The following is a 22,530-nucleotide window of genomic DNA, read 5'->3' as shown; positions in this document are numbered from 1 at the left end:
TATAGGTCCTAGGGAGGACCCGGTTTGCTTTTCGCCAGTTGACTAGCCGCCGAATCCACAAGTACGTAGAGGGTGCCTCAGCTTCTCCACCACGACCCTCCTTGGTCTGACACTCACTCCTTTGCCATGATCAGTCGGATGCCACTTTTCACAATTTTATTCTAAAGTACCAACAAATCAAATCAATTCCCTTCCGGAATAGCAACGTTCCACGTTTCTTGAATACAAAAGCATTTCTGCCTCGGAATGAAAGAATAAATCTCTACAATCGTGTATCTCCTGCAAGGAATTGATTTTAAATCCTGTTCTTCCAGCATTTCCATTACGGAAAGTAAAAGTTTTTTGTTTTTGTTTTTTTTGTTGCTCATCTTCACCCAGGCACACATCGTAGAGCTTCGGCTCTGATATCTTTGACCCAAATTGCTTTAAGCAGAGAGGTCGTTAAACTGTATTTTCGTCGGTCAAGTACCCCCTTCTTTTAAGCATGCAGTAGTCACTCCCCTACTGAAAAAAGCTAACCTTGACATCAACACTTTCAAGAACTACTGCCCTGTCTCCAATTTGCCTTTTGTTTCGAAAGTCCTTGAAAAAGTTGTTTGGCCCAATTGTCAGAGCATCTCGCTTAGACAGGTATGGTTGAACCATTACAGTCCGCCTACCGCGCAGATCACAGCACTGAAACAGCCCTACTTAAGGTAGCGAATGATATTCTCACTGCCTGTGACAGCGGCTCTGTTTCGCTTCTGGCCCTGTTGGACCTATCCGCAGCGTTCGACACCCTTGACCACGATATACTGCTGGCAACGTTGAACACCACATTCGGCACTGGGGTGGTTCTGCTCCTACCTGACTGGACGCACTCAGGCTGTTGTGATCCAAAATAGGCACTCCGAGGACACCATATTAAAGTATGGTGTCCCACAAGGATCTGTGTTAGGCCCAGTGTTATTCACTATGTACATGCAGCCGTTAAGCAAAGTCATAAAGCACCACAATGTCCTGTACCACATGTTCGCAGACGACACTCAACTACAAAAATCCGCACACACCAAACAGTTTACAGAGTTAGTGCAGTCAATAGAATCATGCTGCGATTTCATCAAACAGTGGATGACAGTCAACAAGCTCAAGATGAATGATGATAAGACAGAGATCATGCCAGTTGGCAAACAATCAAAGTTAAAGCTTCTTTCAGAAACATCCAGTCTTACCCTTTCTGATACCACAGTCACATTCAGCACCAAAGTAAAAAAACCTGGGTGTCCACCTTGACAGTAGCCTGTCAATGGACGCCCACATCAACTCACTCTGCAGAACCGCCTTTCTTGAAATGCGGAGGATTAGCCAAATCAGACACCTTCTTTTCCTCGACGCAACCAAGACACTGGTTTCGGCTTTTATTTTGTCGAGACTGGATTACTGCAACTCGCTCCTAGCCGGCCTCCCAGACGCCAAGCTAGACCGCCTACAGCGCATCATGAACAATGCAGCACGTCTTGTGCTGCGCAAGCGCAAGCGCGACCATGTCACCCCTCTCCTCATGACCCTTCACTGGCTACCAATCAAAGCACGCATAACATATAAAATAGCTACCCTGTGTTACCGTAGCCTTCAAGACTCTGCCCCTTCTTACCTTTCTTCGCTCTTAAAGGTGGTCGTCTACATTTTGACTTTTTTCCAATAATCTTATGGTTAGATTTCGCTAAAAAGTTATTTCAGATGATGAATGAACCATGGGGCAAAAAGTTACAGAATTTTTTTTATATGTAAACAAAGTTTTTATTTTTTGGGAGCGTGACTCACGCTTCCAATGTTTACTTTTCTGTTTTCTGAGACCATGTGCTTTACCTAAAAATATCGACCAATCAAATTATTAGCGGCGCATGCGCAAAGAGTCATTTACGGTCCAAAGATGTCTGCCATCTTGCGCCAGTTACGTAAAAAGCAAAATTGTGATCGATCAGGGCGGCATAGGTCTGAATGTGTACATTTGGGGGACCAGAAACAACCCTGAGATGCAGCGAAGTTGGAATTAGGCGCCAAATTCAACCGGCAAGTGGCAAAAACACTATGATGCTCATTGAAAGTTACGTCGGGGGTGTGTTCAAAGTACTTTTGGCAAAATCGCAAGCAGGACAAAGCCCTGGGAGTTTTTCCTGTGGAAGACTGAGCATGCTGAAACGGAATGTAAGTATACTTTTTGACATTACACCCAACCTTTACTTTGATCTTCCATTAACTTTACTTGTATATATTTGAATTCAATTTTCAAACCTAGTTATTACGTTTCACAGTTCTGAAACATATACGTGTACATTACCATTTCACTGTAGGCTGAAAGGGCGCGTCCGAACATTTCATACTCAAAGGCGGTTTGAAATGGTAAACCGGGCTTACTTTTAGATCTGGTTTTTACATTATGTATTCCTCCACACGTTTTCCTTTTCTCAGCTAGTGTCGTGTCGTGGTGTGTGTCGTGGGAAAGGGAGGGGGGGGGGGAGTTGCATTTTTAGTGGCCGATTCTACTTCGGACAGATCAAGCTCATCCAGATGAATAGAACTAAAATGTCACATTTGTTTTAGAATCTATAGATCTGTTCTTAGTTTTTTGGCTTCAGCTACATTCCGTCTGCGTGTGCCCAAACACTGTACAAAAGGAAGACGTGGAACTTGCGAAGAAAATGCGAAAAAGTGTTTGTGGGTTATCGTCCCTAGTCACATGCTGGCGGCGAAAACAAAATGGCGGATCGCGTAGGTACCGATTGCGTGCGAGGTGGTGGTAAATTGTGCTCGGCTTTTTGTTGCAAGAACGCCCGTTGCAAACAGAGCTGCTTCGGGAAAACTTTCCACAAGTTCCCTAAAGAAGAAAAAAGGTGGGTTGTGCAGTGATTATTTCATCAGGTTTACCTTCTTCAGAATGAGAATGAATGCAATGGCTCGAGTCAACTCACTCAGTAGACTACAGCGTCAGCGAGTACTTATGACTGTGAGTGTGAGTCAGCAGTCAGTACAAAACAACAGTTTACACTTGATGACAAACTACCCGTGGGCATATTTGCCGAAACCTTTATCAAACCTTGCTTACGGGAAAACTAAAGGTACATCACTCATCCGTTTTGCGTTCAGGCAGAGCGTTAGATTTAGACTGAAGATCTGATTTAGCTTTTTTTGTCTTTCCTTTTTGCTTAGTTTAACAATAACATTGTTGTTTTTATTGTCAAACTAGGTGCAGAATATGGATGCAATTCACAAGGCGAGAGGACTTTGAAAAGCTGCAGCCAGCTGATGTTCAAGGTCTCAAGCTTTGTACTGATCACTTTGAGGCCAACCAGTAAAACAATCCTGCAGAGAGGATCACTTGTCCCGACATTGTTTGCAGTGCCCAATCCACCACCGAAGGTTATTTATTTATTGGTTTTAGGTTTTTGCAAATCAAAGAAGCACACTAATAAATGCAGGTTGAGTAATGACAAGTTTGAGGCTGATGTAAGAATTGAAAAAAAACCAGCATTGGCCATTGTTCCCATCAAATAATGCCTGTTTGCATTTAGCGCAAAATAATGATAAGGCCAACAAAAAAAAGTTACTTATTTTGGATTGACGTCTTGATTATAATGATATGATGAACTTATTTTGCCAAAAAACAGCCCCAAATGGCAAAAAAAGTATAGGGTCGGCGTCAACAACAACAAAGTTGTATGTTTCTGGTCACCTGACCCTACCTATGTTTTCCCGATGACCCTAGACTTTTGTTTTTGCATTTTCAAAAATAAAAGGGGTATTCGAAAATCACTTGTTTTCCTGTTTTTCAACAAAATAAGTTAAAAAGATGGTTTAAAAAAAAAAGTTTAGAAAAAAAAATCTCCACCTTTAGTCATGTTAGGCCACAAAAAAAGTCAGTTAAAGGTAACATAGGCCCCCCCCAAAAATAGCGTCGGTAGGTCGGCTTTTTATTTTTGTATTTTAGCCATCTGAATATTTTAATTTTATTTTTTAATGCCCCAAAAAAGTCTAGGGCCGGTGGGAAAAAAATAGGGTCGGTCCGGATATCGTAAACAGATTATTTTTTGTTTTGCCTTACCAGAAACATACACTTTTTTGTGTGGCCTAAGACCAATGCCATGAAATTGGGAGAATTGTTTCATTGGGACTGGGTGCTGGTTGTGAGTTTGTCAGTTAAAGAGCTGTGCATTTGCAGGTTGCTAGTGGGAGGAAGCCACCATCGCAAAGGGTAGCTACAAATGAAGCCAGCACCGACCTGTCGCCTGATGCACAAATTGTTCAACCAGGTAAGAGATTTTTAACCATGAAGAACACCCTGACATCAAAAAATGTTTAAACCCATCCATTACATAGTTGATAATTGCTGTATAGGGTGACGGGCGCTGTGGCGGGGTGGTAAGACGTCGGTCTATTAACTCGGAAGGTTGAGGGTTCGAATCCCGGTCGCGGCCGCCTGGTGGGTGAAGTGTGGAGATGTTTCTGATTTCCCAGGTCAACTTATGTGCAGACCTGCTAGTGACTTATCCCCCTTCATGTGTACACGCAAGCACAAGACCAAGTACGCACGAAAAAGATCCTGTAATCCATGTCAGAGTTCGGTGGGTTTTAGAAACACAAAAATACCCCGCATGCTTCCTCCGAAAGCAGCGTATGGCTGCCTAAATGGCGGGGTAAAAACGGTCATACACGTAAAATTCCACTTGTGCAAAAAAATGAGTGCGTGTGAAAGTTTCAGCCCACGAACGCAGAAGAAGAAGAAGAAGAAGAAGCTGTATAGGGCGGATGCATGGATGGATGAAATTGTACCTGTAGTTCCCACACGTAAAGATGTTATTTTATGTGTTTTGTGTGTGTGTTTTCTTTTTTAGATGACATTCAGGCGATCCTGGAGGACATAGGATGTAAAGCATCAAAGTCGTCATCCTCCCCATCCCCTCGTGAAGCGGAACTTTGGCAGAAGGTCAACAAACTGAGGAGCAAGGTTTTCCGATTAGAAAAGAAAACGATGGAACCCCGTGTAAAACGAGCGAGTAAATTAGCCAAGCCTCCCAAGAAAGACTTTGTAATAGAACAGTTGTCTCATATATTATCAGGCGAGGCGAGCTATTTTGCCATTTATGCCTGTTACATATTTACCGGTTATCTGCTGCTGTGTCCAATCCTGGCAGAGACGGGAACGCATGTTACCAAGGAGCCGAAGGAGAGTCAATGAGATGAGAGAATGTGATTAACAATTGCCAACTCTCTCCGTACAAAGAGGGTCCAAAGTTGTATCAAAATATAGATGGTCGGCAATTCAAAATAAAAAAGACAATAGACAAAACATGTACTTCGGCTCATAGAGCCTTCTTTAATTTTTGAGTCACTTGAGAAAAAGTGACTCTATGTAATCGGTCAGTGTTAGTCTGTCCGGCCGGCCGTCCGGCCGTCCGTAGACACCACCTTAACGTTGGACTTTTCTCAGAAACTATCAAAGCGATCGGGCTCATATTTTGTTTAGTCGTGACCTCCAATGACCTCTACACTTTAACGATGGTTTCGTTGACCTTTGACCTTTTTCAAGGTCACAGGTCAGCGTCAAAGGAAAAATTAGACATTTTATATCTTTGACAAAGTTCATCGGATGTGATTGAAATTTTGTAGGATTATTCTTTACATCAAAGTATTTACATCTGTAGCCTTTTACGAACGTTATCAGAAAAACAAGGGAGATAACTAGCCTTTTCTGTTCGGCAACACACAACTTAACGTTGGGCTTTTCTCGGAAACTATAAAAGTGACCGGGCTCAAATTTTATGTGAACGTGACTCATTGTGTTGTGAATAGCAATTTCTTCCTGTCCATCTGATGCCTCATATAATATTCAGAACTGCGAAAGTGACTCGATCGAGCGTTTGCTCTTCTTGTTGACTCATTAAGTCCATGCTCCGAGAGTCCTTTTTACATTTAGTCAAGTTTTGACTAAATATTTTAACATCGAGGGGGAATCGAAACGAGGGTCGTGGTGTATGTGCGTGTGTGTGTGTGTGTGTGTGTGTGTGTGTGTGTGTGTAGAGCGATTCAGACTAAACTACTGGACCGATCTTTATGAAATTTGACATGAGAGTTCCTGGGTATGAAATCCCCGAACGTTTTTTTCATTTTTTTGATAAATGTCTTTGATGACGTCATATCCGGCTTTTCGTGAAAGTTGAGGCGGCACTGTCACGCCCTCATTTTTCAACCAAATTGGTTGAAATTTTAGTCAAGTAATCTTCGACGAAGCCCGGACTTCGGTATTGCATTTCAGCTTGGTGGCTTAAAAATTAATTAATGACTTTGGTCATTAAAAATCGGAAAATTGTAAAAAAAAAAATAAAAAATTATAAAACGATCCAAATTTACGTTTATCTTATTCTCCATCATTTGCTGATTCCAAAAACATATAAATATGTTATATTCGGATTAAAAACAAGCTCTGAAAATTAAATATATAAAAATTATTATCAAAATTAAATTGTCCAAATCAATTTAAAAACACTTTCATCTTATTCCTTGTCGGTTCCTGATTCCAAAAACATATAGATATGATATGTTTGGATTAAAAACACGCTCAGAAAGTTAAAACAAAGAGAGGTACAGAAAAGCGTGCTATCCTTCTTAGCGCAACTACTACCCCGCTCTTCTTGTCAATTTCACTGCCTTTGCCATGAGCGGTGGACTGAGTATACGGTCTTGCTGAAAAATGGCAGCTACTTGACTAAATATTGTATTTTCGCCTTACGCGACTTGTTTTAATTTTGAATTGCCTACCATCTATATTTTTATACATTTTCAAAAAGATTCAACAGTCACCTTCCGTTATTCTTGAACTTGGCTATCCCAGCCTTACCTCAACATTCGATATTCCTGTGATATTTTTGACGTAAAATCAATTTTTACTGTAAAACTCTTCGGCAAGAGGATTGGTCCAAGCAAACAAATAATAAACTTGTTAAGATTTTTCCTGATATTTCCGATCAATTGCCTATGGTTTTATTTAGCTAAAAGATTCAAACGTCACACCTATGACTCATGGCTATTTTTAAGGGGGGAGTAGCATCCCTGGTGTGTTGTTTGTGATGTACCTTTTAGTCTGTTTACAGTAACATAGGCACACAAAAAGAGGGTCGGTAGGTCGGCTTTTCTTAATTTTTTTTTTTATAACCATCTTTTTAAATTATTTTGCAAAAAAACAGGAACAAAATTGATTTTTTTTTCTTTTTCTTTTTCTCCAAATGCCAAAAAAAAAGTCTAGGGTTGGCGGGGGAAAAATAGGGTTGGTCGGGATACCGTAAACAGACTATTTTGCTTTGTTTTGCCTAAGCAATGACTAACAAACTTTCTTTAGGGTCTGACATTGTATATACTATACAATTTTTGGGGTATTAACTAAATACATGTATACAGTTTTTGATTCCTTTTATACTTTTTCACAAATTAGCTCCCCTCCCCCCCCTTTTTCTTTTTGTAGTCTGCCCTGGGGGCGGGAGGTCTCACAATTTCGGTTTCTGGGGTCACCTTATGCTTCCATATGAGCTGAGAACTTAATTTAAAATGGGCCTCGATTTTTTTTTATTTGTATTTTGTAATTGTGCCTTTGTCCAGTCACATGATTTCACTTTGTACTTAAAAACTTGGCACTGTCATCATTTATTGCTATTTATTGTTCAGTTGTTCAGTATTTATTGCTATTGGGCATCAGTTGTTCAGTTGCCCTGTTTCGAATGAGCCATGCATGCATTATGGATGTGTTTAGCGAATTGGGATACCTAAAGCAATGTAAAAGAAACAATGTGAAGCAAACATATAGCACCAAATAAAATAACCGAATCAGAATGGAAACTTCTTCGGTGTGTGTGTGTGTGTGTGTGTGTGTTTGCTGTTTTAAATACCGAAAATGTGAAAATAAAGCAAGTCACAGCATGAGAAAGATCGACTGTACTAGTCATGACAAAGCAGGAGACAGCCTGGTCAGCATGTAGAAAAGGGGAATAACTCGTATTTAGCCATTCTCATTTCTAAGCATGCCCAATGAGGAAGTTATCCTTCTTCCCATTGTAGTTTCTTTGGTGTGCCTTACACGAACGACTGTTGGAAAAAAAGAGATTCTCTTCAGAGATTCATATGATACTATTCAGTTTTTAACCACCACGTTTTTACATTGTGTGATTAAATGATAAGGTGACGTGCATCTTCACGCAGTCGCGCGCGCGTGTGTGTGTAAGGGGGGGGGAGGGAGGGGGGGGGGGGGATATGTCTGTCTGTGCCCTGTGACTTCAACATAAATTGTGTGTATTCAACAGTAACGTTGCACATTGCAGATCTGTGCGCCAGGAATGTGGACAAGAAAGCAGCAGTTTGAGCAAAGATCCAACGGTAAGCTATTTTCTTCGAAAGCTGTTTTATTCGAAGACAGCGAGTCCGTTTGTAAGCAAGCTTTTATGATGTTCCTGCATACAACCTTCATCGATGCTACAGGGATACGTGTTTCAAGTTTTTAACATTGAAACTGTGTGTGTGTGTACGTGTACGTGTGTGTGTGTGGGTGGGAGAGAGAGAGAGAGAGAGAGAGAGAGAGAGAGAGAGAGAGAGAGAGAGAGAGAAAGAGAGAGGGAGAGAGACTGTGTATGTGTGTGTGTGTGTGTGTGTGTGTGTGTGTGTGTGTGTGTGTGTGTGTGTGTGTGTGTTCGCTCTGAAAAAACGAGAACACGCAAAAATAAACATCGTATTTGGTCAAGGTATCAGAAATATTTAGTATATGCAGCTAGCTGCATATTTTGCTGATGGTGAAGGGTAACATTTTTTTTTCTCATAGCCTTTATTCATCAAGCTGACAGTGACAAACATAATTAGGCAACACAGACACATTAAATAGCATATCCACAATTACTATAACAACAAATGCAAGCGGACCAATAGTTGCAACAAACTTCAGGCTAAATAACATCAAAAAGAAAGGACCAGGGGAAAAAGAGAGATCACACGTATCTAAGAAAACAACGGTAACCATTTGTATGTCCGAATGTATCATTAAAACCACGATATCCACATCTTGCCTGTTCTTAGTGTCATGCAATCATGAGTAGCAAGTGGTGTAAAAATTGAGAGACACAGAAAGGCACAGTCGTTCCCATGAAAACTTTTGGCTCACCATCTCAGATTTAGACAAGATTGTACATGAACAAAGACTTAGATTCGACAACCTGGCTGCTTCATGCGCAAAGTGATAATTTATTTTGATGTGTTATCATCACAGATTCCTGCTTGTGTTCGTTCACAAATCAGTCAATAAAAAACAATCACAAACTGCACCCAGGCTGATTAGTTGATGTGTTTAGCGATGGTCTTTTCAGGCCTGGTCTGTTCTGAGACTGTAAATCGAATAGTTTACTCGGGAAGGACTGAACCTTTCACATCAATATTCAACAAAAACCAACAAAACGTTTGAATAACACATACGAGAAGAGGGGAAAAATTAATTTGTGTGCTTTTGTTATCAGGGGAGGGAACCATCTAATCCGAGCAAAATTACCTCCCTTGATTTTTCTTACGTGATACATGTGCAAAGTGAATAAAAAGTGCATCAGTCACAAACAAATACAACTATTTAGCAGGATCAATTAGTACACTTGATGCATATATGAATGTTGATCTATTCAGAATAATAAATAATGTCCCGGCTGATTCTCCCTGCTAAATTATCATTGATATCCCGTCGCGATATAACCTTCGTGGTTGAAAACGACGTTAAACACCAAATAAAGAAAGATCATTGATATTTATGTTCCCTATGCACAGCGTTTGTTTTTTGGTTGTTGTTGTTTTGGTTCATGTAACGTTTCAGGCGTATTCTCAAGACATTTAGAGAACTGTTATGGAAGCCTGAAGATCAAAGACAAAAATGTATTTACCGTAAAATGTAAACAAGTCGCGTAAGGCGAAAATACAATATTTAGTCAAGTAGCTGTCGAACTCACAGAATGAAACTGAACGCAATGCCATTTTTCAGCAAGACCGTATACTCGTAGCATCGTCAGTCCACCGCTCATGGCAAAGGCAGTGAAAGTGACAAGAAGAGCGGGGTAGTAGTTGCGCTAAGAAGGATAGCACACTTTTCTGTACCTCTCTTTGTTTTAACTTTCTGAGCGTGTTTGTAATCCAAACATATCATATCTATATGTTTTTGGAATCAGGAACCGACAAGGAATAAGATGAAAGTGTTTTTAAATTGATTTCGAAAAAAAAATTTTGATAATAATTTTTATATATTTAATTTTCAGAGCTTGTTTTTAATCCGAATATAACATATTTATATGTTTTTGGAATCAGCAAATGATGGAAAATAAGATAAATGTAAATTTGGATCGTTTTATACATTTTTATTTTTTTTTACAATTTTCAGATTTTTAATGACCAAAGTCATTAATTAATTTTTAAGCCACCAAGCTGAAATGCAATACCGAAGTCTGGGCTTCGTCGAAGATTACTTGACCAAAATTTGAACCAATTTGGTTGAAAAATGAGGGCGTGACAGTGCCGCCTCAACTTTCACGAAAAGCCGGATATGACGTCATCAAAGACATTTATCAAAAAAATGAAAAAAACATTCGGGGATTTCATACCCAGGAACTCTCATGTCAAATTTCATAAAGATCGGTCCAGTAGTTTAGTCTGAATCGCTCTACACACACACACACACACACACACACACACACACACACGCACATACACCACGACCCTCGTTTCGATTCCCCCTCGATGTTAAAATATTTAGTCAAAACTTGACTAAATATAAAAAGAAAACGTTTTTTTCCAATAGCTCCTGCCATTCTGATTGTGGACTTAAGAAGACAAATATACCTGCAGCCCGATTACTTGAAATGTGGCATCGGTATTAAGTGTGTGTGTGTGTGTGTGTGTGTGTGTGTGTGTGTGTGTGTGTGTGTGTGTGTGTGTGTGTGTGTGTGTGTGTGTGTGTGTGTGTGTGTGTGTGTGTGTGTGTGTGTTTTGATGCAGCTGCAGAAGTGAAGGAGCAATGGTTAAGAGTGAGGGGGTAGGTGTGCAATATACAAGTGGGTAGATTTGTGAACCATCTGTGTGCCCGCTAGGTGGAAGACGTCCATGGCATCCATATAAGAATACATCGCTGCTCTGCCGATTCAGGATGAAGTCATGTTCAAGCCATTGTCCTGCAAGAAAAAAACACGTCATTTTTAGTCCATATATGCATTTCCGTGACTAAGCTTTGGTTTAATCATCGGCCTGATAATGATGACCTAGAAGCAATAGATTTGTTATAAAAAACAATTGAAAAAAAAGTAAATTAATTCTTTTATTCTTGTATTTATCAATGTATTTATTCTTTTCTTCTTTTTATATTTAGTCAAGTTTTGACTAAATATTTTAACATCGAGGGGGAATCGAAACGAGGGTCGTGGTGTATGTGCGTGCGTGCGTGCGTGTGTGTGTGTGTGTGTGTGTGTGTGTGTGTGTGTGTGTGTAGAGCGATTCAGACTAAACTACTGGACCGATCTTTATGAAATTTGACATGAGAGTTCCTGGGTATGAAATCCCCGAATGTTTTTTTCATTTTTTTGATAAATGTCTTTGATGACGTCATATCCGGCTTTTCGTGAAAGTTGAGGCGGCACTGTCACGCCCTCATTTTTCAACCAAATTGGTTCAAATTTTGGTCAAGTAATCTTCGACGAAGCCCGGGGTTCGGTATTGCATTTCAGCTTGGTGGCTTAAAAATTAATTAATGACTTTGGTCATTAAAAATCTGAAAATTGTAAAAAGAAATAAAAATTTATAAAACGATCCAAATTTACGTTTATCTTATTCTCCATCATTTGCTGATTCCAAAAACATATAAATATGTTATATTCGGATTAAAAACAAGCTCTGAAAATTAAATATATACAAATTATTATCAAAATTAAATTGTCCAAATCAATTTAAAAACACTTTCATCTTATTCCTTGTCGGTTCCTGATTCCAAAAACATATAGATATGATATGTTTGGATTAAAAACACGCTCAGAAAGTTAAAACAAAGAGAGGTACAGAAAAGCGTGCTATCCTTCTTAGCGCAACTACTACCCCGCTCTTCTTGTCAATTTCACTGCCTTTGCCATGAGCGGTGGACTGACGATGCTACGAGTATACGGTCTTGCTGAAAAATGGCAGCTACTTGACTAAATATTGTATTTTCGCCTTACGCGACTTGTTTTTTCTTGGGTGGTGGTGGAGGTTGGGAGGGGTGTGTGTGTGTTGTAATTATTTGTTTTCAAACCCTTCGGACAGATACTGATGCGCCGGAGACATAGCAGAATTTTTCGGGAATGCATAATCTTGCGATCAGATGTGTAAGATGGTGATTGTTCTACACTACTCGTCATAAAAAAAACCTTTACAGATGCGTTTGAGGGCAGATCTTTATGATGAGGCCGTTTATCGTAAAACCAATTATATGACTGGAAAGGCCTTTTATGCCCCTAACTTATTCAGAAAACAGATTGAGTTTACATGACGTATTGTCGATACAGTGAAACCTACAACACACACACACACCCAAATCAAATTCGCAAAATGAAGGTTCCCGCGTTAAAATTGACAACAAATCAGAACTGCTAAAACAAAACATGTTTAGCATGTTCTTAGACAAAACAATCAAATTTGCATTCAAATCAGTAAGTTTTGTTCACATATCTTGTCTAACATGGACGCTATGGCATGCTGAGCGGTGTAGGTGTCAATCCTCTCAGCAGGCATAAAAGGCAGTTTTTGAAGACGTTTTAGCGGGTAATGAGACAAAAAATGGTACATTTGAGTAACTCGCTAACGCATTGCCTTCAAACTTTCGGAAAGTTGTGCTAACACATGTTGTAAAGTACTTTCGGAATTTCAAGTAATTTGAGACATTAGGTCTGCTGTTATTTGTCATGTCAGAAACAGTTCTTAAATTGACGATAGGTTTTTGCTGAATCATTGAACAAATTTTATTTGTTGAAATCTTCAAGAACAATGACAGATGCGCCACATACTCAAATTTCATGTACATATTTTATCAGACATGGGTGGTATGAGGATTTCAACGCGAAAGTAGTTTTTTAAAGTTGACTCATTCAGAGCGCTGAGCGCAAATGTCGGCCTACGCATAGCAAAGCTCACTGCCGACACGCTTAACTGATCAATGGCTCTTGAAAAAGCATTTTCCAAAAATGTGTGTGTGCGTTTAAACAAGTGCGCTTTGAACAGCCATTGGTGAAACTGTATTAAATTTAAGGGTAAAATGAAGCTTTCATTTTTCTAAATGCACGCTAATTCTATTTTTTTTTCTGTTCAATCGGACAGGGTAGATCCTTATTTTTAAAACTCTTTTTGGGATGTCGCATAACAGCAGAACTAATACCTCACATGACTTGAGATTTCGTGTGTACTTTACGACATGTGTTAACACAAATCTCCGAAAGTTTGAAGGCAATGCGTTTGCGAGTTACTCAAATGTACCATTCTTTGTCTTATTACCCGCTAAAATGGCTTCAAAAACTGCCTTTTATGCCTGCTGAGAGTATTGACACCTACACCGCTCAGCCTGCCATATATGCATAGCGTCCATGTTAGACAAGATATGTGAACAACACATACTGATTTGGATGCAGATTTGATTGTGTGAGCAAGAGTGACCCTGTTTGTTGTTTTATTATCTCAAATTGAAGAACAACTTTTGCCCACACAAATTGATTTGGTTCAGCTGTTGTGCCTAGCAGTGTTGTTTTTCCATTTTGAAGAAGACTGGGTGACAGGGTGACCCCCCAAAAATGCAACCCTCAAAAATGCTAATAACTTCTACATCTGTTGACCGAATCACATTATATTTGGGGGACATAAACTTCAGCTACCGTGACACTTTCACAAAGGGGCAATTTTGTAGATCAAATGGTCAGACTTTTGTGCTATTTCAAAAAAAGTTGCCAAGATGTGGAAGGGTCATGGATAGGCTGAAGTTTATGTCCCCCAAATATAAAGTGATTCGGTCAACAGATGTAGAAGTTATTAGCATTTTTGAGGGTTGCATTTTTTTAAGGTCACCCTGTAGTTGCCAAAAAATCAGCCTGACTGGGCCATTTCTACTGAATTTCCAGGATGTTGTTATAACATTTAAAGATTAATAACTGAACAGGACACATTTCTAAAGATTTCATATAACGATTATCCGCCCTATCCGGACACGCCCATCACTTTTCAGGTTGTTGTTTTTTCATCATAATTTAAATGCATAATTACGGCACATCATAGTCGAGTCATGTATAACGTATGGCGATTAACAGCAGTGTGCTAACATTTTTGAAACTGTTTCAGATTTTTAAGTACTATTTTTGTAATTACAGGTCTTTGACGGGTGGTTATCAACCTCCCTTCCCCTATCTTGGTAGTGGTGACAAACACACCTGGAAGGACATGTGGCTGCACTTGAAGTAGGCTCCTCTGGGAAGGATCCTCTGTTAAGGTTGCAGGCCATGCCCAAAACCGGGGATGGGAGCCGCTCAGCAATGGACAGGACCAGCTCCCCCGCGGTCATCTCGTTAATCATGTTCTGACCAACACAGTTAAAAGTCCTATTGTCATGAAATAATGTAATGCATTCAAATTTGTATCCATTTTATCTGTTTTAATAGATGTAGTATTATGAAACAAGTGGCATGTAGATATAATTATAAGCCATGCGCACTTGACCGGCATTCATGAAACTTTGTGGAATTATCATCCCATATCTCAGGCCAATGTACACCAAATTTGAAGTAAGTTGTAGAAGTAATTCATGAGTTATCAGCATTATAATGGGTGGCATTTTTTTTTTTTTTTGGGGGGGGGTTACTTTGTACATGTTTGTGTGTGTGCTTTATGCATTCAGATGTATACATATGTAAGAGTGTATGCATTAAATAAGTTGGTATATAATTAAAATTCTTTTGTTAATAAATTGTGTCTCGACTGATTGATGGGATTGTCGATTTTGTAAGTATCCTTTTAAACAGCAAACGGAAGTATAGTGTGTCACCACTCTCTCTCTCTCTCTCTCTCTCTCTCTCTCTCTCTCTCTCTCTCTCTCTCTCTCTCTCTCTCTCTCTCTCTCTCTCTCTCTCTCTCTCTCTCTCTCTCTCTCTCTCTCTCTCTCTCTCTCTCTCTCTCTCTCTCTCTCTCTCTCTCTCTCTCTCTCTCTCTCTCTCTCTTTCTCTCATATGCACACACACAAACACACACACACACACACACACGCATTTACAATATACAGCCCATACTTGAATAACTGAGATTAACATAAGCACTCAAGCAATAACAGAGAGAAGAAATCTTCAAACCATTACATTTGTAACTACACAAACTCACTGTAAGACTAAGAGACTGGATCTTTCTTCCCGATAACTCTTGGCGGCAGCTTCTTGAGTAGCTGTCCGCATGCGGACTCTCTGTGTCCCCGATTGCGCTGACAAACAATGTAACACTGCCGCACCTGCTGGCCCTGCCCTGCCTCTTCTGATCGGTGGAGACGATGCTTAGCTCAGAGTTGAGACATGAGATAAGCGTACTGTGTTCGACCTGAGTATCGAAATGGACAGCTTTTAGTTTTACAGAAAAAAAAAGAAACAACAAAACAAAAGTGTTAAAAGACACAGTCTAAGAAATGGACAAACGGTAAATACTTGACGGACATGAATCATAAGTGAATAAAATACGTGGCTTACACTTACAATGCAATACAGTACGTTTGGCCTTTTTAAGAACTATAAATGCATACATGAATCGTCTAAAACATGATCAGGTATAAGAAAACAAACACGTACATATACTCCGATTCACACAATCACTCGTACTACCACGTGAATGTCACACACACGCGCGCACGCACGTACTACGTACACACATGCACACACACAGACGCACACACATCCACAGACATACGCACGCACATTTTACACATACAAACAAACACGCACATTTTACACACATACGGCACACACATAGACATAAGAAATACAAAAATAAAAACCAGCTGCATTCTAAGATTCGACCGGAGAATCTAGATCTCCGATTCAACTGATTCAGTTAGATCTGTAGTTGTTAGTCTTGCAGGAAAATCAATGGCGATTCTGACATCGGTGTTGCGGGTACTAGACTAGTCTACGTAAACTCATTAAAAATGAAAGCACACAAATCAAGGACTCTTGTTGGAAAATACAATTGTTTTTGATTCCGATCCTTATTTTGTAGTCGAAATATTTTGTGTGTGCAGAAATACAAATTTAGATCGATTGCAAGCGTTTTAGATTTCATTGTCAGTGTACGTGTGTCACTGTGTCGGAACTGTGCCTCTCGAAACATTGAGTTAGTGTTAGACCTATGCTTTTGCTTTATTTTTATGATGACTCCTTAATTCCTGAACCGAATCATTAAGCAGAGCCTCTTTGTAAACCGCCATCAAACATAAAGTACCGTAATGTGCAATGCTGTAAGCGTAAAACTGACTTTTGAGAGGTTCCCTGAAATGCGTCAACTCGGCTAAGATTTGATATCTACGAATGACGAACACAGTACGTGAACAGAGCAAACACATTGCTTGAAACTGTTTTGGTGCATTATGAAGCCTTGTTTGCAGCCACTTAAAAGTCTTATACGACAAGAATGTATTGCATAATTGATAAAAAGAACTTACCAGAGAACTTTCGTCAAGGCAGCGGCTGCTCACCGCTAGGAATTCTGGGTGGTTAAGCACTTTGAAAACTTCCGGTTTACATTATGTTCCAAATAAGGATATCCTACTACGATTATGTTCCAAATAAGGATATCGTACTACGATGGAATACATCAATGAATTTTCAAACGGCTACACTTGCTCCGTCCTTTATGATCGGAGGGGGGTGTTTTTTTGAAAGTGTTAGTGAATGGATTAAACATTATAGCGGTCAAATCTCAATTTATGTGAGAAAATGTAGACGAGGACCTTTAAAGCCACACGTCCCCACACGCAACCTCAGATCCGCTGACGCAGGGCAACTTGTTGTCCCACGCGTCAAACTGAACGCTTTCGGCAAGCGCGCCTTTACCTACACAGCTCCCTCTATTTGGAACTCTCTGCCCATGTCTGTCCGCCTTTCTACCTCTCTTACTCCGTCACGGCGGAGGGCTGACCGTGCACCCAAAAGCGGACTCTACCAAATGGGTATTTTTTGAAAGCTTGGGACCTGCCAAACATAAAAATCGATGTTAACAAGAAATATTCAAGGGCGCACTTTCTCTTCTCAGTCAAAATTCAACTATACCCTGAAGAGTGATGCACGAGCATTTCAGACGCTTGCCTCTGAAAAAAGAAGTTCTCAGCCAAATTACGAACTCAAACTGGTACGTTTTACATATAAATGTGTTAGTTGGTATCTTTTGATTATCACAAAACAATTTGCGACTGCTTTGGCCGAGGATGCTGGTGACAGTATCATTATTATGAACCCTACCCTAAATCCAGGAAAGACGTCGTCCAAAATGTAGGTAAGTTTTGATTAAAAATAAATTCACACAAGACTAGTATTGTTGTTTGGCTTCAATGGATATATTTTCGTCAAGTATGATGTCTTTACATAATATCTGTATAATATGAATGGATTTGAACCATATACTATGTCATTATGACCTTCCAATCTTCCTAACCCCCAGCCCAGTAAAGCGTGCGAGACGTTTCCTGAAAAAATGTCGCTTTGTGGAGCGAGTTCAGCGTGACATGATTAGTTTCCAGAACCCCATTTCTGACTTTGGAAGTTTATCTACATACATTTAGCAATGCACGAGCAAAATATGACAACTTAATGGTGCCTTTTGGTTTAATGCTATGGTAAAATTGCTAGTAATAGTGTTTACAGCTTGAAACAAAACATAACAGATGGGAATAGTCTTCCTCAATCTGGTTCAGAGCATAATGTATTTCTATTTTCAGAGGTAGCATTATTTCTGATAAGAGCTAGAGCCAATATAATGATGCTGAATATTTGAAAAATGAACTTTGTGACTCATCTGAGTAGCAAGAGAGCCTTCGTGATCGTCAGCGTAAGGCTGGCTGTCTTCAAGGCAATTCCTAGATGAACAACTTAACACTGCGTTCGATTATTCGCCCGTTTCTTAAGCTAGAGCTTTGAGACTTTACACGCGTCTAGGGCTACATGTATGCTTTACAATACGTAAAATATAGTTGACTCTCGCGTTATTTAAAGGTCACAACAAGGTCATTACCAGGCAAAAACGAGGGAAAACCGACGGAAAGTACCATTTTCTGCAACTGTTTGCAAGAAAAAGATTTCAAATTCAATTGTTTCCTGGGATTAACGCATCTCTACACATGACAATCATCCGATTATCAGACATCAATTGTGGAGGTCACGACAAGGTCATTACCGGGTAAAAACGAGGGAAACCCGAAGGATAATACCATTTTCTGCAACTTGTGCGTAAGTAAAAGCTTTCAAACTCCATCTTCTTCTGGTATTGGCGCATCTCTAGGCATGACAATCATCTGATTAACAGTCCTCAATTTTCAAGGTCACAACAAGGTCATTACCAGATAGAACCGAGAGAAAACCGAGGGAAAATACCATTTTCTATAACTTTTTTGTAAGTAAGAGCTTATAAACTCCATCTTCTTCTGGGATTAGCGCTGATTTCAATGACCCTGAAGTCCGAGGAAAGTTTTCTTGACCCATGCCTACTTTGAAGGTCATGACAAGGTCAAATTTACACGTTTTCTATTTGGGAATTTCTTTACGGTCAAATAAAATACTTTCTGGACGTCAGCTATTTTCGAAGCTAAAGCTTAATTACAACTTTACACACGTCTTGGGATTTATGAGACATAACGCAAATATTGTTGACTCTCGTAATATTTAAAGGTCACACAACAAGGTCATCACCAGGTAAAACCGAAGAAAAACCGAGGGAAAGTACCATTTTCTGCAACTGTTTGTAAGAATGAACTTTCAAATTCAATTGTTTCCTGGGATTAGCGCATCTCTAGACATGACAATCATCTGATTAACAGTCATGAATTGTGGAGGTCACGACAAGGTCATTACCGGGGAAAACCGAGGGAAAATACCATTTTCTGCAACTTGTGTGTAAGTAAATGCTTTCAAACTCCATCTTCTTCTGGTATTGGCGCATCTCCAGACATGACAATCATCTGATTAACAGTCCTCACTTTTCAAGGTCACAACAAGGTCATTACCAGATAAAACCGATGGAAAACCGAGGGAAAATACCATTTTCTGCAACTTTTTTGTAAGTAAGAGCTTATAAACTCCATCTTCTTCTAGGATTAGCGCTGATTTCAATGACCCTAAAGTCTTTGGAAAGTTTTCTTGACCCATGCAATGTTTGAAGGTCATGACAAGGATGGGATTTTACACACGTCTAGGGCATTATAAGACATGAAACAAATATTGTTGACTCGTAATATTTAAAGGTCACACAACAAGGTCATTACTGGGTAAAACGACGGAAAATATATCAACTTTATGACTCGTCTGAGTGCCAGGACAGCCGGTGTGATCCTCAGAGTCAGGCTTGCAGACCGCAAGGCTATCGGTAGATGAACACCTTAACATTGACTTTTTCTTCTCTCTCCCCTTCTCTTCTACCCCTATTACATCCAGCCCCGCCCACCCCCTTAGAGCCCCTGTGGGCGAAGGAAGATGTCATGAATCTGCCTCAACAGCTTTAGCTTAGAAAATAGCCGAACACAAATAGAAAACGTGTAAACTTGACCTTGTCATGACCTTCAAACTAGGCATGGGCCAAGAAAACTTTCCTCGGACTTCAGGGTCATAGAAATCAGCGCTAATCCCAGAAGAAGATGGAGTTTATAAGCTCTTACTTACAAAAAAGTTATAGAAAATGGTATTTTTTCTCGGTTTTCTCTCGGTTCTATCTGGTAATGACCTGGTTGTGACCTTAAAAATTGAGGACTGTTAATCAGATGATTGTCATGCCTAGAGATGCGCCAATACCAGAAGAAGATGGAGTTTGAAAGCTTTTACTTACACACAAGTTGCAGAAAATTGTATTTTCCCTCGGGTTTCCCTCGTTTTTGCCTGGTAATGACCTTGTCGTGACCTCCACAATTGATGTCTGATAATCGGATGATTGTCATGTCTAGAGATGCGTTAATCCCCCAAAAATAATTGAATTTGAAAGCTTTTTCTAACAAACAGTTGCAGAAAATGGTACTTTCCGTCGGTTTTCCCTCGTTTTTGCCTTTAAATAACGCGAGAATCAACTATATTGTATGTATTGTAAAGCGTTCATGTAGCCCAAGACGCGTGTAAAGTTTCAAAGCTCTAGCTTAAGAAACGGGCGAATAATCGAACGCAGTGTTAAGTTGTTCATCTAGGAATTGCCTTGAAGACAGCCAGCCTTACGCTGACGATCCCGAAGGCTCTTCTGCTACTCAGATGAGTCACAAAGTTCATTTTTCAAATATTCAGCATCATTATATTGGCTCTAGCTCTTATCAGAAATAATGCTACCTCTGAAAATAGAAATACATTATGCTCTGAACCAGATTGAGGAAGACTACTCCCCTCTGTTATGTTTTGTTTCAAGCTGTAAACACTATCACTAGGATTTTTTACCATAGCATTAAACCAAAAGGCACCATTAAGTTGTCATATTTTGCTCGTGCATTGCTAAATGTATGTAGATAAACTTCCAAAGTCAGAAATGGGGTTCTGGAAACTAATCATGTCACACTGAACTCGCACCACAAAGCGACATTTTTTCAGGAAACGTCTCGCACGCTTTACTGGGCTGGGGGTTAGGAAGATTGGAAGGTCATAATGACATAGTATATGGTTCAAATCCATTCATATTATACAGATATTATGTAAAGACATCATACTTGACGAAAATATATCCATTGAAGCCAAACAACAATACTAGTCTTGTGTGAATTTATTTTTAATCAAAACTTACCTACATTTTGGACGACGTCTTTCCTGGATTTAGGGTAGGGTTCATAATAATGATATTGTCACCAACATCCTCGGCCAAAGCAGTCGCAAATTGTTTTGTGATAATCAAACGATACCAACTAACACATTTATATGTAAAACGTACCAGTTTGAGTTCGTAATTTGGCTGAGAACTTCTTTTTTCAGAGGCAAGCGTCTGAAATGCTCGTGCATCACTCTTCAGGGTATAGTTTAATTTTGACTGAAAAGAGAAAGTGCGCCCTTGAATATTTCTTGTTAACATCGATTTTTATGTTCGGCAGGCCCCAATCTTTCAAAAAATACCCATTTGGTTGAGTCCGCTTTTGGGTGCACGGTCAGCCCTCCGCCGTGACGGAGTATCTCCCTTCCTTCAAGTCCTCTCTAAAAACACACCTCTTCCGGCAATACTTCAACCCCTAGCCTGTGCGAGTGATTCGATGTTGTCCGTGTGTGTGTGTTTGTGTGTGTGTGCGAGTGAGCGACACGAGTATATGCGAGTAATTGGTTGTGTGCACTGTTCAGTATTTGCCACATTGAGGAGAGGGGTCACTTGCCATCGTAGCGCGCTGTGGGCCGGCTGGGGGCGGGTTGCTTGCGAGGGCTGTATTTCGTACATTGATTATTTGATACATGTATAAATGCGTCTCCAGGAATATGTTTTGTTTTAATCTTGTGTCGATACTATTTAATTCTGCCTCGTTATTAGCCATTGAGTATAACTGTTTTATCACCATTGCTTTATTGTTGTTAATGCGTCTCCAGGAATATGTTTTGTTTTAATCTTGTGTCGATACTATTTAACTCTGCCTCGTTATTAGCCATTGAGTATAACTGTTTTATCACCATTGTTTTATTGTTGTTCTTTGGCCATTTACGTTGAATGACTTGTTATACATTGACATTGATAGTTTTATTCTTCTTCTTCTTCGTCGTTCGCTAGATAGTTTTATTATAAGAACCTTTTTTAATTCCTATTAACTCGATGTTCTTTAACTATGTTTATACATAAATGCATATTGTAAAGCAGTATGCATTGTTAGAGGATCTTCTAGTAGCAGTGTTTAAATGTCGAAGCTGCTTTTCCCAGTTTTACCTAAGAGACCGTGTTGTGTTATATTGTGTTATTGTATTTGTCAGACTTGATTGTACCAAGTCCCTACACATGTTGTAATGCGCTTAGAGCCAAATATTCTTGTTTTTTGAAAGGGATAGGCGCAATATAAATACACTTTATTACTATTTATTATTATTAAGTACCGTATATCATCTGCCGTTATGTCTTCTGTGTGTGCAAGACGGTGTTGGGGTGGGGGTGGGGGTGGGGGTATCGATGGATAGGTAATGGGGTCGGAGTTTTCAAATATTGTAGTGGATAAGCTATCAGCTCAGTATGCCATTTTATAAAAGACGAATAGCGTGTGGCGACAATGTCATTCCTCTTTGTTCACCGAGTTAACCACACCACCCTCGC

General features: G+C 39.7%; 2 long non-coding RNA genes across 2 annotated transcripts; both read left to right on the top strand.

Moving 5' to 3' along the window:
• The first annotated feature begins 1,649 nt into the window (after positions 1-1,649).
• LOC138975208 (uncharacterized) lies at positions 1,650-15,025 on the top strand. The gene is made up of 3 exons (XR_011458548.1): positions 1,650-2,187; positions 8,346-8,400; positions 14,418-15,025. It is a non-coding gene; the product is annotated as an uncharacterized lncRNA (long non-coding RNA).
• Positions 3,361-5,318, top strand: LOC138977360 (uncharacterized). Its single transcript, XR_011459246.1, has 3 exons — positions 3,361-3,399; positions 4,199-4,289; positions 4,872-5,318. It is a non-coding gene; the product is annotated as an uncharacterized lncRNA (long non-coding RNA).
• Positions 15,026-22,530: the final 7,505 nt, after the last annotated feature.

This window comes from Littorina saxatilis, linkage group LG9, assembly GCF_037325665.1.
Source record: "Littorina saxatilis isolate snail1 linkage group LG9, US_GU_Lsax_2.0, whole genome shotgun sequence".
Classification (NCBI taxonomy): domain Eukaryota; kingdom Metazoa; phylum Mollusca; class Gastropoda; order Littorinimorpha; family Littorinidae; genus Littorina; species Littorina saxatilis.
This window is presented reverse-complemented; position numbering and strand designations above follow the sequence as displayed.